The 14360-nt window shown below is 59.0% G+C and overlaps 1 pseudogene; it reads left to right on the forward strand.

Moving 5' to 3' along the window:
- The first annotated feature begins 1962 nt into the window (after nucleotides 1–1962).
- On the forward strand, nucleotides 1963–14129 carry LOC117438954 (syntaxin-1B-like; annotated as a pseudogene).
- Nucleotides 14130–14360: the final 231 nt, after the last annotated feature.

The raw sequence follows: 14360 nt of genomic DNA on the forward strand, positions 1-14360 counted from the left end.
GGGGACATAGAGGCTATGGGGGTCTATGGGCTATGGGGGACATAGAGGCCTATGGGGAGTTATGGGGCTATAGGCCCGCGACATAGAGGCTATGGGGGTCTATGGGGCTATGGGGGAAATAGAGGGCTATGGGGGTCTATGGGGCTTGGGGGTACATAGAGCTATGGGGGTCTAATGGGGCTATGCGGGGACATAGAGGGCTAAGGGGCTATAGGGGACATAGAGGCTATGGGGGCATGGGGCATGGGGGACATAGATGGGCTATGGGGGACTAGAGGCTAGGGGCTATAGGGGGCTATAGGGGACATAGAGGCTATGGGGCTATAGGGGGCTATAGGGGACATAGAGGCTATGGGGGTCTATGGGGCTTATGGGGGACATAGAGTGCTATGGGGGACATAGAGGCTATAGGGCTATAGGGGACATAGAGGCTATGGGGGTCTATGGGGCTATGGGGGACCATAGAGGGCTATGGGGACAGAGGGCTATGGGGCTATAGGGGGCTATAGGGGACATAGAGGCTATGGGGGTCTATATGGGCTATGGGGACATAGAGGCTATGGGGGTTATGGAGCACATAGGGGCGACAGTGGGCTATGGGGGACATAGGGGCTATAGGGGGCTATGGAGCTATAGGGGGCTATAGGGGACATAGGCTATGGGGGACATAGAGGCTATGGGGGTCTATGGGGCTATGGGGGACATAGGGGCTATGGGGGGCTATGAGGCTATAGGGGGCTATAGGGGGACATAGAGGCTATGGGGGTCTATGGGGGACATAGAGGCTATGGGGGTTATGGGGCACATAGGGGCTTACAGGGGGCTATGGGGGCTATTAGGGGGCTATGGAGCTATAGGGGACATAGGGGCTAGGGAACACAGAGGCTATAGGGGAATAGGGGCTATGGAGGACATAGAGCCATGGGGTCTATGGGGCTACAGGGGCTCATAGGGGGCTATGGGGGAAGTAGAGGGCCATAGGGGGCTGTGGGGGATATAGGGGGCTGTGGGGAGAATGGAGGGTATAGAGCGCTATGGGGATATAGGGGGACTAGGGATGAGATTGGGGGACACAGAGGTATAGGGGGCTATGGGGATGCTGGGGTTATGGGGGCATATAGGGTGCTATAGGATCATGGGACTACTGGGGGGGTGCTATGGGTGCAATGGGGGACTGGGTGTTTGCAGTGGGGGCTGTGTGATGCTAGGGGGCTATGGGGTGCTATTAGGGGCTATGGGGTGCTATGGGGTGCTACTATGGGTGCAATGAGGACTAGGGGGCTGCATTAGGTCGCTGTGGGGTGCTGGAGGGGTATAAGGATGCTATGGGGTGCTGTGTGCGCTATGGGGTGCAATGGGTGCTGTGTGGCTGTGGGGTGCTATGGGGGCTATGGGATGTGTGGGTGCTGCAGGCTGCTATGGGCTTCTGTGGGAGCTATGGGGCGCAGGGAGGGTTATGGGGTTCTATGGGGTGCAATGAGGGTTATGGGTTTTATGGGGTGCAATGAGGGTTATGGGTTCTATGGGGTGCAATGAGGGTTATGGGGTTTATGGGTGCTATGGGGGCTATGGGGTGCTATGGGGTGCTATGGGGGCCTATGGGGTGCTATGGGTGTGCTATGGGGTCATTGGCTGTAATGGGATGCTGGGGTCTGCAATGGGTGCTAGGGGGGGCCGGCTTTATGCAAAATGAGTCCTGTCGGGAGCCAATGGCGTGGGGGGGGCAGTGGTGCAGGGGTGTGGCTATGCAAATGAGCCGGCGCCAGGCATCAATGAGGGGAGAGAGGATCAGGCCATGCCGATGACTCACCCCCCCCGGCCCGCAGCCAATCATAGCGCTGCGCCCTGGGGCAGGCAGCCATAGCCTTCGAGTATGCAAATGAGGCGGGTTGCGGCGCAGCCAATGGGGCGTCAGCGAGCGCTGGCCACGCCCCCCCCTGAGGCTCAGGGCGCCCCCTGCAGGCCAAGGACAGCGACGATGAGGATGAGGTTGTGCACGTGGACAGAGATCACTTCATGGATGAGTTCTTCGAGCAGGTGTGGGGCTGCCCCATGGAGACCTATAGAGACATATAGAGACCTATAGGGACTATAGAGACACATAGAGACCTATAGAGCCTATAGAGACCTATAGAGACCTATAGAGACCTATAGAGACCTATAGAGACACATAGAGACCTATAGAGACCCATAGAGACACATAGAGACACATGAGACCCATAGGGACTATAGAGACCTATAGGGACCCATAGAGACACATAGAGACCCATAGAGACCCATAGAGACCCATAGAGACCTATAGAGACCTATAGAGACCCATAGAGACCCATAGAGACACATAGAGACACATAGAGACACATAGAGACCCATAGAGACCCATAGAGACACATAGAGACACATAGAGACACATAGAGACCCATAGAGACCTATAGAGACATATAGAGACCCATAGAGACCCATAGGGACCCATAGAGACCCATAGAGACCCATAGAGGAGACCTATAGAGACCATAGAGACCTATAGAGACCCATAGAGACCATAGAGACCCATAGAAACACATAGAGACCATAGAGACACATAGAGACCATAGAGACCCATAGAGACATATAGAGACCCATAGAGACACATAGAGAACCATGGGGACCCATAGAGACCCAGAGCAGGCAGAGACACCCCATAGCATCCTGTGTCACCCAAAGACAACCCCTACAGCACCCATAGAGACATCCCCATACCCCATATCCCATATCCCATACCCCATATCCCATACCCATATCCCATACCCCATATCCCATTCCCCATACCCCATATCCCATACCCATACCCCATATCCCATACCCCATACCCCATTATCCCATACCCCATACCCCATAACCCATACCCCATACCCCATACCCCATATCCCATACCCCATACCCCATATACCCCATACCCATACCCATATCCCATACCCCATACCCCATATACCCCATACCCCATACCCCATAACCCCAATATCCCATATCCATACCCCATACCCATATCCCATACCCCATACCCATACCCCATATCCATACCCCATACCCCATATATCCCATACCCCATACCCCATACCCCATATCCCATATCCCATACCCCATACCCCATATCCCATACCCATATACCCCATACCCCTGCCCCACACCCTGCCCCACATCCTGCCCCACATCCAGCCCCACATCCTGCCCCACATCCAGCCCACATCCTGCCCACATCCTGCCCCACATCCAGCCCCACATCCAGCCCCACATCCTGCCCCACATCCAGCCCCACACCCTGCCCCACATCCAGGCCCACATCCTGCCCCACATCCTGCCCCACACCCTGCCCCACATCATGCCCCACATCCTGCCCCACATCCAGCCCACATCCAGCCCCACATCCTGCCCCACATCCAGCCCCACATCCTGCCCCACATCCAACCCACACCCTGCCCCACATCCTGCCCCCACATCCTGCCCCACATCCAGCCCACAATCCTGCCCACATCCTGCCCCACATCCAGCCCCACATCCAGCCCCACATCCTGCCACACCCTGCCCCACATCCTGCCCCACATCCTGCCCACATCCAGCCCCACATCCAGCCCCACATCCTGCCCCACATCCTGCCCCACATCCTGCCCCACATCCAGCCCCACATCCTGCCCCACATCCAGCCCCACATCCTGCCCCACATCCTGCCCCACACCGCAGGTGGAGGAGATCCGCGGCTGCATTGAGAAGCTGTCGGAGAGGCGTGGAGCAGGTGAAGAAGCAGCACAGTGCGATCCTGGCGGCCCCAAACCCTGATGAGAGTGAGTGGGGGATATGGGGTAATGGGGTCAATGGGGGTAATGGGGGTAATGGGGTAATGGGGTAATGGGGGTAATGGGGTAATGGGGGTAATGGGTGGTAATGGGGTAATGGGGGTAATGGGGTAATGGGGGTAATGGGGGTAATGGGGGTAATGGGGTAATGGGGGTAATGGGGGTAATGGGGTAATGGGGGTAATGGGGTAATGGGGGTAATGGGGGTAATGGGGTAATGGGGGTAATGGGGAAATGGGGGTAAGGGGTAATGGGGGTAATGGGGTAATGGGGTAATGGGGGTAATGGGGGTAATGGGGGTAATGGGGTAATGGGGTAATGGGGTAATGGGGTAATGGGGGTAATGGGGTAATGGGGTAATGGGGGTAATGGGGGTAATGGGGGTAATGGGGCAATGGGGACGTCCATGAGGATGTGGGGAGTGAAGGAGTAGAGGGATACGAGGTGCATCTAGAGGACCTATAGAGATCCCATAGAGACCCATAGAGAACCCAAGATAGAGACCCATAGAGACCCCATAGAGCCCCATAGAGCCCATAGAGACCCCATAGAGACCCCATAGATACCCATAGAGCCCCATAGAGCCCCATAGAGACCCCATAGAGACCCATAGAGACACATAGAGACACATAGAGACATATACAGACCCATAGAGACCCATAGACCCCATAGAGCCGCTGTGCGTGTGTCGCCCCAGAGACGAAGCAGGAGCTCGAGGACCTCACAGCTGACATCAAGAAGACAGCGAACAAAGTGCGATCCAAGTTGAAAGGTGACCCATAGGGATGACCCCATAGGGATGACCCCATTGGGTTGACCCCATTGGGTTGATCCATTGGGTTGACCCATTGGGTTGAGTCCATTGGGTTGATCCCATTGGGTTGATCCCATTGGGTTGAGTTCATTGTGTGAGTCCATTGGGTTGACCCCATTGGGTTGACCCCATTGGTTGATCCCATTGGGTTGATCCCATTGGGTTGAGTCCATTGGGTTGATCCCATTGGGTTGATCCCATTGGGTTGACCCCATTGGGTTGACCCCATTGGGTTGAGTCCATTGGGTTGACCCCATTGGGTTGAGTCCATTGGGTTGATCCCATTGGGTTGATCCCATTGGGTTGAGTCCATTGGGTTGAGTCCATTGGGGTGATCCCATTGGGTTGAGTCCATTGGGTTGAGTCCATTGGGTTGATCCCATTGGGTTGAGTCCATTGGGTTGAGTCCATTGGGTTGATCCCATTGGGTTGACCCCATTGGGTTGAGTCCATTGGGTTGACCCCATTGGGTTGAGTCCATTGGGTTGAGTCCATTGGGTTGACCCCATTGGGTTGACCCCATTGGGTTGATCCCATTGGGTTGACCCCATTGGGTTGATCCCATTGGGTTGATCCCATAGGTTGACCCCATTGGGTTGACCCCATTGGGTTGATCCCATTGGGTTGAGTCCATTGGGTTGATCCCATTGGGTTGATCCCATTGGGTTGAACCCATTGGGTTGATCCCATTGGGTTGAGTCTATTGGGTTGAGTCCATTGGGTTGATCCCATTGGGTTGAGTCCATTGGGTTGATCCCATTGGGTTGATCCCATTGGGTTGAGTCCATTGGGTTGAGTCCATTGGGTTGATCCATTGGGTTGAGTCCATTGGGTTGATCCCATTGGGTTGAGTCCATTGGGTTGAACCCATTGGGTTGAGTCCATTGGGTTGATCCCATTGGGTTGATCCCATTGGGTTGAACCCATTGGGTTGATCCCATTGGGTTGAGTCTATTGGGTTGAGTCCATTGGGTTGACCCCATTGGGTTGATCCCATTGGGTTGATCCCATTGGGTTGAGTCCATTGGGTTGAGTCCATTGGGTTGATCCCATTGGGTTGACCCCATTGGGTTGATCCCATTGGGTTGATCCCATTGGGTTGAGTCCATTGGGTTGACCCCATTGGGTTGATCCCATGGGGTTGAGTCCATTGGGTTGATCCCATTGGGTTGATCCATTGGGTTGAGTCCATTGGGTTGACCCCATTGGGTTGAGTCCATTGGGTTGAGTCCATTGGGTTGACCCCATTGGGTTGATCCCATTGGGTTGACCCCATTGGGTTGATTCCCATGGGTTGACCCCATTGGGTTGAGTCCATGGGTTGACCCCATTGGGTTGATCCCATTGGGTTGACCCCATTGGGTTGATCCCATTGGGTTGACCCCATAGGGTCCCAGGCCCCACATCCCCCATAGCTGACCCCTTGTGCCCCACAGCCATTGAGCAGAGCATTGAGCAGGAGGAAGGACTGAACCGCTCATCAGCTGACCTGCGCATCCGCAAGACACAGGTACCCACATAGCCTGCTCCATACATCCATATACATACATCCATATACATACATCCATATCCATACATCATCCATACATACATATCCATACATCCATATCCATCCATCCTAGCCATACATCCATATCCATACATCATCCATACATCCATCCATACATCCATATCCATCCATCCATATCCATCCATCCATATCCATCCATCCATATCCATCCATCCATATCCATACATCCATATCCATACATCCATGTGTCCATACATCCATACATCCATATCCATACATCCATCCATACATCCATCCATACATCCATATCCATACATCCATATCCATACATCCATATCCATACATCCATCCATACATCCATATCCATACATCCATATCCATACATCCATATCCATACATCCATACGTCCATACGTCCATCCATACATCCATACATCATCCATACATCCATACATCCATATCCATCCATATCCATACATCCATACATCCATACATCCATATCCATACATCCATATACATACATCCATATACATACATCATCCATACATACATACATCCATATCCATCCATCCATCCATACATCCATCCATACATCCATCCATACATCCATATCCATACATCCATATCCATACATCCATACGTCCATACGTCCATCCATACATCCATACATCATCCATACATCCATACATCCATATCCATCCATATCCATACATCCATACATCCATACATCCATCCATCCATACATCCATCCGTACATCCATACCTCATCCATACATCCATACATCCATATCCATCCATATCCATACATCCATACGTCCATGGGTCCATACATCCATCCATACATCCATCCGTACATCCATACCTCATCCATACATCCATATCCATCCATATCTATACATCCATACGTCCATGTGTCCATCCATATATCCATCATCCATCCATCCATCCATCCATGTGTCCATATCCATCCATCCATATCCATCCATTATCCCTCCATCCATAGCTCCATCCATACATCCTCTATACATCCCTGTGTGTTTCCCAGCATTCCACCCTGTCCCGGAAGTTCGTGGAGGTCATGACCGAGTACAACGCGACTCAGTCCAAGTACCGCGACCGCTGCAAGGACAGGATCCAGCGGCAGCTGGAGATCAGTGGGTCCTGGGGCTATGGGGCAGGGGGGGAGGGGCTATGGCAGGAGGGGCTATGGGGCAGGAGGGGGGGGGTATGGGGCAGGAGGGGGGGCTATGGGGCAGGGGGGAGGGGCTATGGGGCAGGAGGGGGGGGCTATGGGGCAGGAGGGGGGGGCTATGGGGCAGGAGGGGCTATGGGGCAGGAGGGGCTATGGGGCGGGGGGGGGGAGGGGCTATGGGCAGGGGGGGGAGGGGCTATGGGGCAGGGGGAGGGGCTATGGGGCAGGGGGGGGAGGGGCTATGGGGCAGGAGGAGGGGGCTATGGGGCAGGAGGGGGCTATGGGGTGGGAGGGGCTATGGGGCAGGAGGGGAGGGGCTATGGGGCAGGAGGGGGGGGCTATGGGGCAGGGGGGGGTCTATGGGGCAGGGGGGGCTATGGGGCAGGAGGGCTATGGGGCAGGAGGGGGGGGAGGGGCTATGGGGCAGGAGGGGGGGGCTATGGGGCAGGGGGGGTCTATGGGGCAGGAGGGGGGGGGTATGGGGTGGGAGGGGGGGGTTATGGGCAGGAGGGGGGGGCTATGGGGCAGGGAGGGGGCTATGGGGCAGGAGGGGCTATGGGGCAGGAGGGGGCTATGGGGCAGGAGGGGGAGGGGCTATGGGGCAGGAGGGGGGGCTATGGGGCAGGGGGGGGGGGCTATGGGGCAGGGGGGGGGAGGGGCTATGGGGCAGGAGGGGGCTATGGGGCAGGAGGGGGCTATGGGGCAGGAGGGGCTATGGGGCAGGAGGGGGCTATGGGGCAGAGGGGCTATGGGGCAGGAGGGGCTATGGGGCAGGAGGGGGAGGGGCTATGGGGTGGGGGGGGGAGGGGCTATGGGGCAGGAGGGGGGGGGCTATGGGGCAGGAGGGGCTATGGGGCAGGAGGGGGGGCTATGGGGCAGGAGGGGGGGCTCTATGGGGCAGGAGGGGGGGGCTATGGGGCAGGAGGGGGGGGGCTATGGGTGGGATGGGGGATCTATGGGCAGGAGGGGGGGGCTGGCGATGGGGCAGGAGGGGCTATGGGGCAGGAGGGGGGGCTATGGGGCAGGAATGGCTATGGGGCAGGAGGGGGGGGCTATGGGGCAGGAATGGCTATGGGGCAGGAGAGGGGGGGCTATGGGGCAGGAGGGGGGGGCTATGGGGCAGTGGGGGGAGGGGCTATGGGGCAGGGGGGGGGTCTATGGGCAGGAGGGGGGAGGGGCTATGGGGCAGGAGGGGGGGGCTATGGGGCAGGAGGGGGGGGGTATGGGGGTGGAGGGGGGGGCTATGGGGCAGGAGGGGCTATGGGCAGGGGGGGGGGGGCTATGGGCAGGGGGGGGGGGCTATGGGGCAGGAGTGGGGGGGGCTATGGGGTGGGAGGGGGGATCTATAGGGCAGGAGGGGGGGGCTATGTGGGGATGGGGGACAATGGGGGGGAGATCGGGGGGGGGGGATGGAGGGACCATAGGGATCCCAGCAGCCAATCAGAAGGCCCCTTGTTCCCCAGCCGGCCGCACGACCACCAATGAGGAGCTGGAGGACATGCTGGAGAGCGGCAAGCTGGCTATCTTCACCGATGACGTAGGTTGGGGGGGGCGCTATGGGGCTGCCCCATAGATGTGGGTCCCTATGGGGCTGCCCCATAGATGTGGGTCCCTATGGGGCTGCCCCATGGATGTGGGTCCCTATGGGGTGCCCCATAGATGTGGGTCCTATGGGGCTGCCCCACGGATGTGGGTCCCTATGGGTCCGCCCCATGGATGTGGGTCCCTATGGGGCTGCCCCATGGATGTGGGTCCCTATGGGTCTGCCCCATGGATGTGGGTCGCTATGGGGCTGCCCCATAGATGTGGGTCGCTATGGGTCTGCCCCATGGATGTGGGTCCCTATGGGGCTGCCCCATAGATGTGGGTCCCTATGGGGCTGCCCCATGGATGTGGGTCCCTATGGGGCTGCCCCCATAGATGTGGGGTCCCTATGGGGGCTGCCCCATAGATGTGGGTCCCTATGGGGCTGCCCCATAGATGTGGGTCCCTAGGGGCTGCCCCCATAGATGTGGGTCCCTATGGGTCTGCCCCAGAGATGTGGGTCCCTATGGGTCTGCCCCATAGATGTGGGTCCCTATGGGTCTGCCCCATGGATGGGGTCCCTATGGGGCTGCCCCCATGGATGTGGGTCCCTATGGGGCTGCCCCATAGATGTGGGTCCCTATGGGGCTGCCCCATAGATGTGGGTCCCTATGGGGCTGCCCCATAGATGTGGGTCCCTATGGGTCTGCCCCATGGATGTGGGTCCCTATGGGGCTGCCCCATGGATGTGGGTCCCTATGGGTCTGCCCCATAGATGTGGGTCCCTATGGGGCTGCCCCATGGATGTGGGTCCCTATGGGGCTGCCCCATAGATGTGGGTCCCTATGGGGCTGCCCCATAGATGTGGGTCCCTATGGGTCTGCCCCATGGATGTGGGTCCCTATGGGGCTGCCCCATGGATGTGGGTCCCTATGGGGCTGCCCCATAGATGTGGGTCCCTATGGTCTGCCCCATGGATGTGGGTCCCTAGGGTCTGCCCCATGGATGTGGGTCCCTATGGGTCTGCCCCATAGATGTGGGTCCCTATGGGGCTGCCCCATTAGATGTGGGTCCCTATGGGTCTGCCCCATGGATGTGGGTCCCTATGGGGCTGCCCCATAGATGTGGGTCCCTATGGGGCTGCCTCATGGATGTGGGTCGCTATGGGTCTGCCCCATAGATGTGGGTCCCTATGGGGCTGCCCCACAGATGTGGGTCCCTATGGGTCTGCCCCATAGATGTGGGTCCCTATGGGGCTGCCCCATAGATGTGGGTCCACGCAGATCAAGATGGACTCTCAGATGACCAAACAGGCCCTGAATGAGATCGAGACTCGGCACAATGAGATCATCAACTGGAGAGCAGCATCCGGGAGCTGCACGACATGTTCGTGGACATGGCAATGCTGGTGGAGAGCCAGGTGTGGGGCAGCTATGGGGCAGCTATGGGGCAGCTATGGGGCAGCTGTGGGGCAGCTATGGGGCAGCAATGGGCAGCTATGGGGCAGCTGTGGGCAGCAATGGGGCAGCTGTGGGGCAGCTATGGGGCAGCTATGGGGCAGGTGTGGGGCAGCTGTGGGGCAGCTGGGGGCAGCAATGGGGCAGGTGTGGGGCAGCAGTGGGGCAGCTGTGGGGCAGCTATGGGGCAGCTATGGGGCAGCTATGGGGCAGCTGTGGGGTAGCAATGGGGTAGCTATGGGGCAGCTATGGGGCAGCTATGGGGCAGCTGTGGGGCAGCAATGGGGCAGGTGTGGGGCAGCTATGGGGCAGCTGTGGGGCAGCTGTGGGGCAGGTGTGGGGCAGGTGTGGGGCAGGTGTGGGGCAGCAATGGGGCAGCTGTGGGGCAGCTGTGGGGCAGCTGGGGCAGGTGTTGGGCAGCTGTGGGGCAGCTGTGGGGCAGCTGTGGGGCAGCTGTGGGGCAGGTGTGGGGCAGCTGTGGGGCAGCTGTGGGGCAGCTATGGGGCAGCTGTGGGGCAGGTGTGGGGCAGCTGTGGGGCAGCTGTGGGGCAGGTGTGGGGCAGGGGTGGGGCAGGTGTGGGGCAGCTGTGGGGCAGCTGTGGGGCAGCTATGGGGCAGCTGTGGGGCAAGCTGTGGGGCAGCAATGGGGCAGGTGTGGGGCAGCTGTGGGGCAGCAATGGGCAGGTGTGGGGCAGCTGTGGGGCAGGTGTGGGGCAGCTGTGGGGCAGGTGTGGGGCAGCTATGGGGCAGCTGTGGGGCAGCTGTGGGGCAGGTGTGGGGCAGCTATGGGGCAGCTATGGGGCAGCTGTGGGGCAGCTGTGGGGCAGCTGTGGGGCAGCAATGGGGCAGCTGTGGGGCAGCTGTGGGGCAGCTGTGGGGCAGCTGTGGGGCAGGTGTGGGGCAGCAATGGGGCAGCAATGGGGCAGCTGTGGGGCAGGTGTGGGGCAGCTGTGGGGCAGCTGTGGGGCAGGTGTGGGGCAGCTATGGGGCAGGTGTGGGGCAGCTGTGGGCAGCTATGGGGCAGGTGTGGGGCAGCTATGGGGTAGCTATGGGGCAGCTATGGGGCAGGTGTGGGGCAGGTGTGGGGCAGCTGTGGGGCAGCTGTGGGGCAGCTATGGGGCAGGTGTGGGCAGGGTGGGGGCAGCTATGGGGCAGGTGTGGGGCAGCTATGGGGCAGCTGTGGGGCAGGTGTGGGGCAGCTGTGGGGCAGCTGTGGGGCAGCTGTGGGGCAGCAATGGGGCAGCTGTGGGGCAGGTGTGGGGCAGCTGTGGGGCAGCAATGGGGCAGCTGTGGGGCAGCTGGGGGCAGCTGTGGGGCAGCAATGGGGCAGGTGTGGGGCAGCTGTGGGGCAGCTATGGGGCAGGTGTGTTGGGCAGCAGTGGGGCAGCTGTGGGGCAGCTATGGGGCAGGTGTGGGGCAGCTGTGGGGCAGCTATGGGGCAGCAATGGGCAGGTGTGGGGCAGCTATGGGGCAGCAATGGGGCAGCTGTGGGGCAGCTGTGGGGCAGCTGTGGGGCAGGTGTGGGGCAGGTGTGGGGCAGCTGTCGGGCAGCTATGGGGCAGCAATGGGGCAGGTGTGGGGCAGCTATGGGCAGCAAGTGGCAGCTGTGGGGCAGCTATGGGGCAGGTGTGGGGCAGCTGTGGGGCAGCAATGGGGCAGCTATGGGGCAGCTATGGGGCAGGCATGGGGGAGCCGTGGGGAGCACCAGGAACACACTTAGATCCATATAGAGCCCATTCAAAGCCATAGACACCATAAGAACCCCATTAGACCCACCCAGACTTCATCCAAAACCATATAGGACCCCCCAAGCCCCCCTGCCCCATAGCCACCCCATAGCTCTGGTCCCCCCCCCCAAGGGTGAGATGATCGATCGCATTGAGTACAATGTGGAGCACTCAGTTGACTATGTGGAACGAGCCGTTTCCGACACCAAGAAAGCCGTCAAGTACCAGAGCAAGGCCCGAAGGGTGAGAGACTATGGGGTCAATGGGGACAATGGGGTCAATGGGGACAATGGGGACAATGGGGTCAATGGGGACAATGGGGTCAATGGGGGACAATGGGGTCAATGGGGACAATAGGGACAATGGGGTCAATGGGGTCAATGGGGACAATGGGGACAATGGGGACAATGGGGACAATGAGGACACTGGGGACAATGGGGTCAATGGGGACAATGGGGTCAATGGGGACAATGGGGACAATGGGGACAATGGGGACAATGGGGTCAATGGGGACAATGGGGACAATGGGGACAATGGGGACAATGGGGACAATGGGGTCAATGGGGTCAATGGGGACAATGGGGTCAATGGGGACAATGGGGTCAATGGGGACAATGGGGACAATAGGGACAATGGGGTCAATGGGGTCAATGGGGTCAATGGGGTCAATGGGGACAATGGGGTCAATGGGTCAATGGGGCCAATGGGGCAATGGGGTCCATGGGGTCAATGGGGCCAATGGGGACAATGGGGTAATGGGGGTAATGGGGGTAATGGGGGTAATGGGGCAATGGGGACAATGGGGCCAATGGGGACAATGGGGCCAATGGGGCCAATGGGGCCAATGGGGACAATGGGGTCAATGGGGCCAATGGGGACAATGGGGCCAATGGGGTCAATGGGGCCAATGGGGACAATGGGGACATGGGGACAATGGGGACAATGGGGACAATGGGGTCAATGGGGACAATGGGGACAATGGGGACAATGGGGACAATGGGGACAATGGGGTCAATGGGGACAATGAGGACACTGGGGACAATGGGGACAATGGGGACAATGGGGACAATGGGGACAATGGGGACAATGGGGTCAATGGGGCCAATGGGGTCAATGGGGTCAATGGGGCCAATGGGGACAATGGGGACAATGGGGACAATGGGGACAATGGGGACAATGGGGCCAATGGGGCCAATGGGGACATGGGCCAATGGGGACAATGGGGCCAATGGGGACAATGGGGACAATGGGGGCAATGGGTGGCCAATGGGGACAATGGGGACAATGGGCCAATGGGGCCAATGGGGACAATGGGGACAATGGGGCAAATGGGGACAATGGGCCAATGGGGCCAATGGGGTCAATGGGGCCAATGGGGACAATGGGGTCAATGGGGCCAATGGAGGCAATGGGGCCAATGGGGCCAATGGGGCCAATGGGGTGGCCAATGGGGCCAATGGGGCCAATGCGGTGGCCAATGGGGCCAATGGGGTCAATGGGGTCAATGGGGCCAATGGGGCCAATGGGGCCAATGGGGCCAATGGGGTGGCCAATGGCGGCCAATGGGGCCAATGGGCTGGCCAATGGGGCCAATGGGGTCAATGGGGTCAATGGGGCCAATGGGGCCAATGGGGCCAATGGGGTGACCAATGGGGCCAATGGGGCCAATGGGGTGGCCAATGGGGCCAATGGGGACAATGGGGCCAATGGGGTGGCCAACGGGGCCAATGGGGTCAAATGGGGCCAATGGGGTTAATGGGGTGGCCAATGGGGCCAATGGGATGGCCAATGGGGCCAATGGGGCCAATGGGTGGCCAATGGGGCCAATGGGGTGGCCAATGGGGCCAATGGGGTGGCAATGGGGCGTCCCCATAACGTTGTCCTTGTCTCCTGTTGAGCAGAAGAAGATCATGATCATCATCTGCTGTGTGGTGCTGGGGGTGGTCTTGGCCTCTTCCATTGGGGGCACCTTGGGGTTATAGGGCCGCCCCATAAGCCCCATCCCTCTCCATCCTCCTCCATTCATGAGACTCAATGAAGAGACAGAGATCCCGGAGCCGACCAATCGCAGCGGTTCCTTGGGCTCCGCGCATCCCAATCATGGCGTCCATTGGCTGTTGGCTCCTCCCCTCGCTCCTTGGCTCCGCCCCTTGCCATGAGGCTCCATCCATGTGCTTGGGGGGGGGATGGGATGAAGACGCACACTTGGGGGTCAGGAGGTGGCCTCAAGGTGGGGGGCAATGGGGGTGACCATAGGGAAGGGTCTTGGGTTGACCATAGGAAGGGTCTTGGGTTGGGTTGACCATAGGA

This window comes from Melopsittacus undulatus, unplaced genomic scaffold, assembly GCF_012275295.1.
Source record: "Melopsittacus undulatus isolate bMelUnd1 unplaced genomic scaffold, bMelUnd1.mat.Z mat_scaffold_888_arrow_ctg1, whole genome shotgun sequence".
In the NCBI taxonomy this organism is placed as follows: Eukaryota; Metazoa; Chordata; class Aves; order Psittaciformes; family Psittaculidae; genus Melopsittacus; species Melopsittacus undulatus.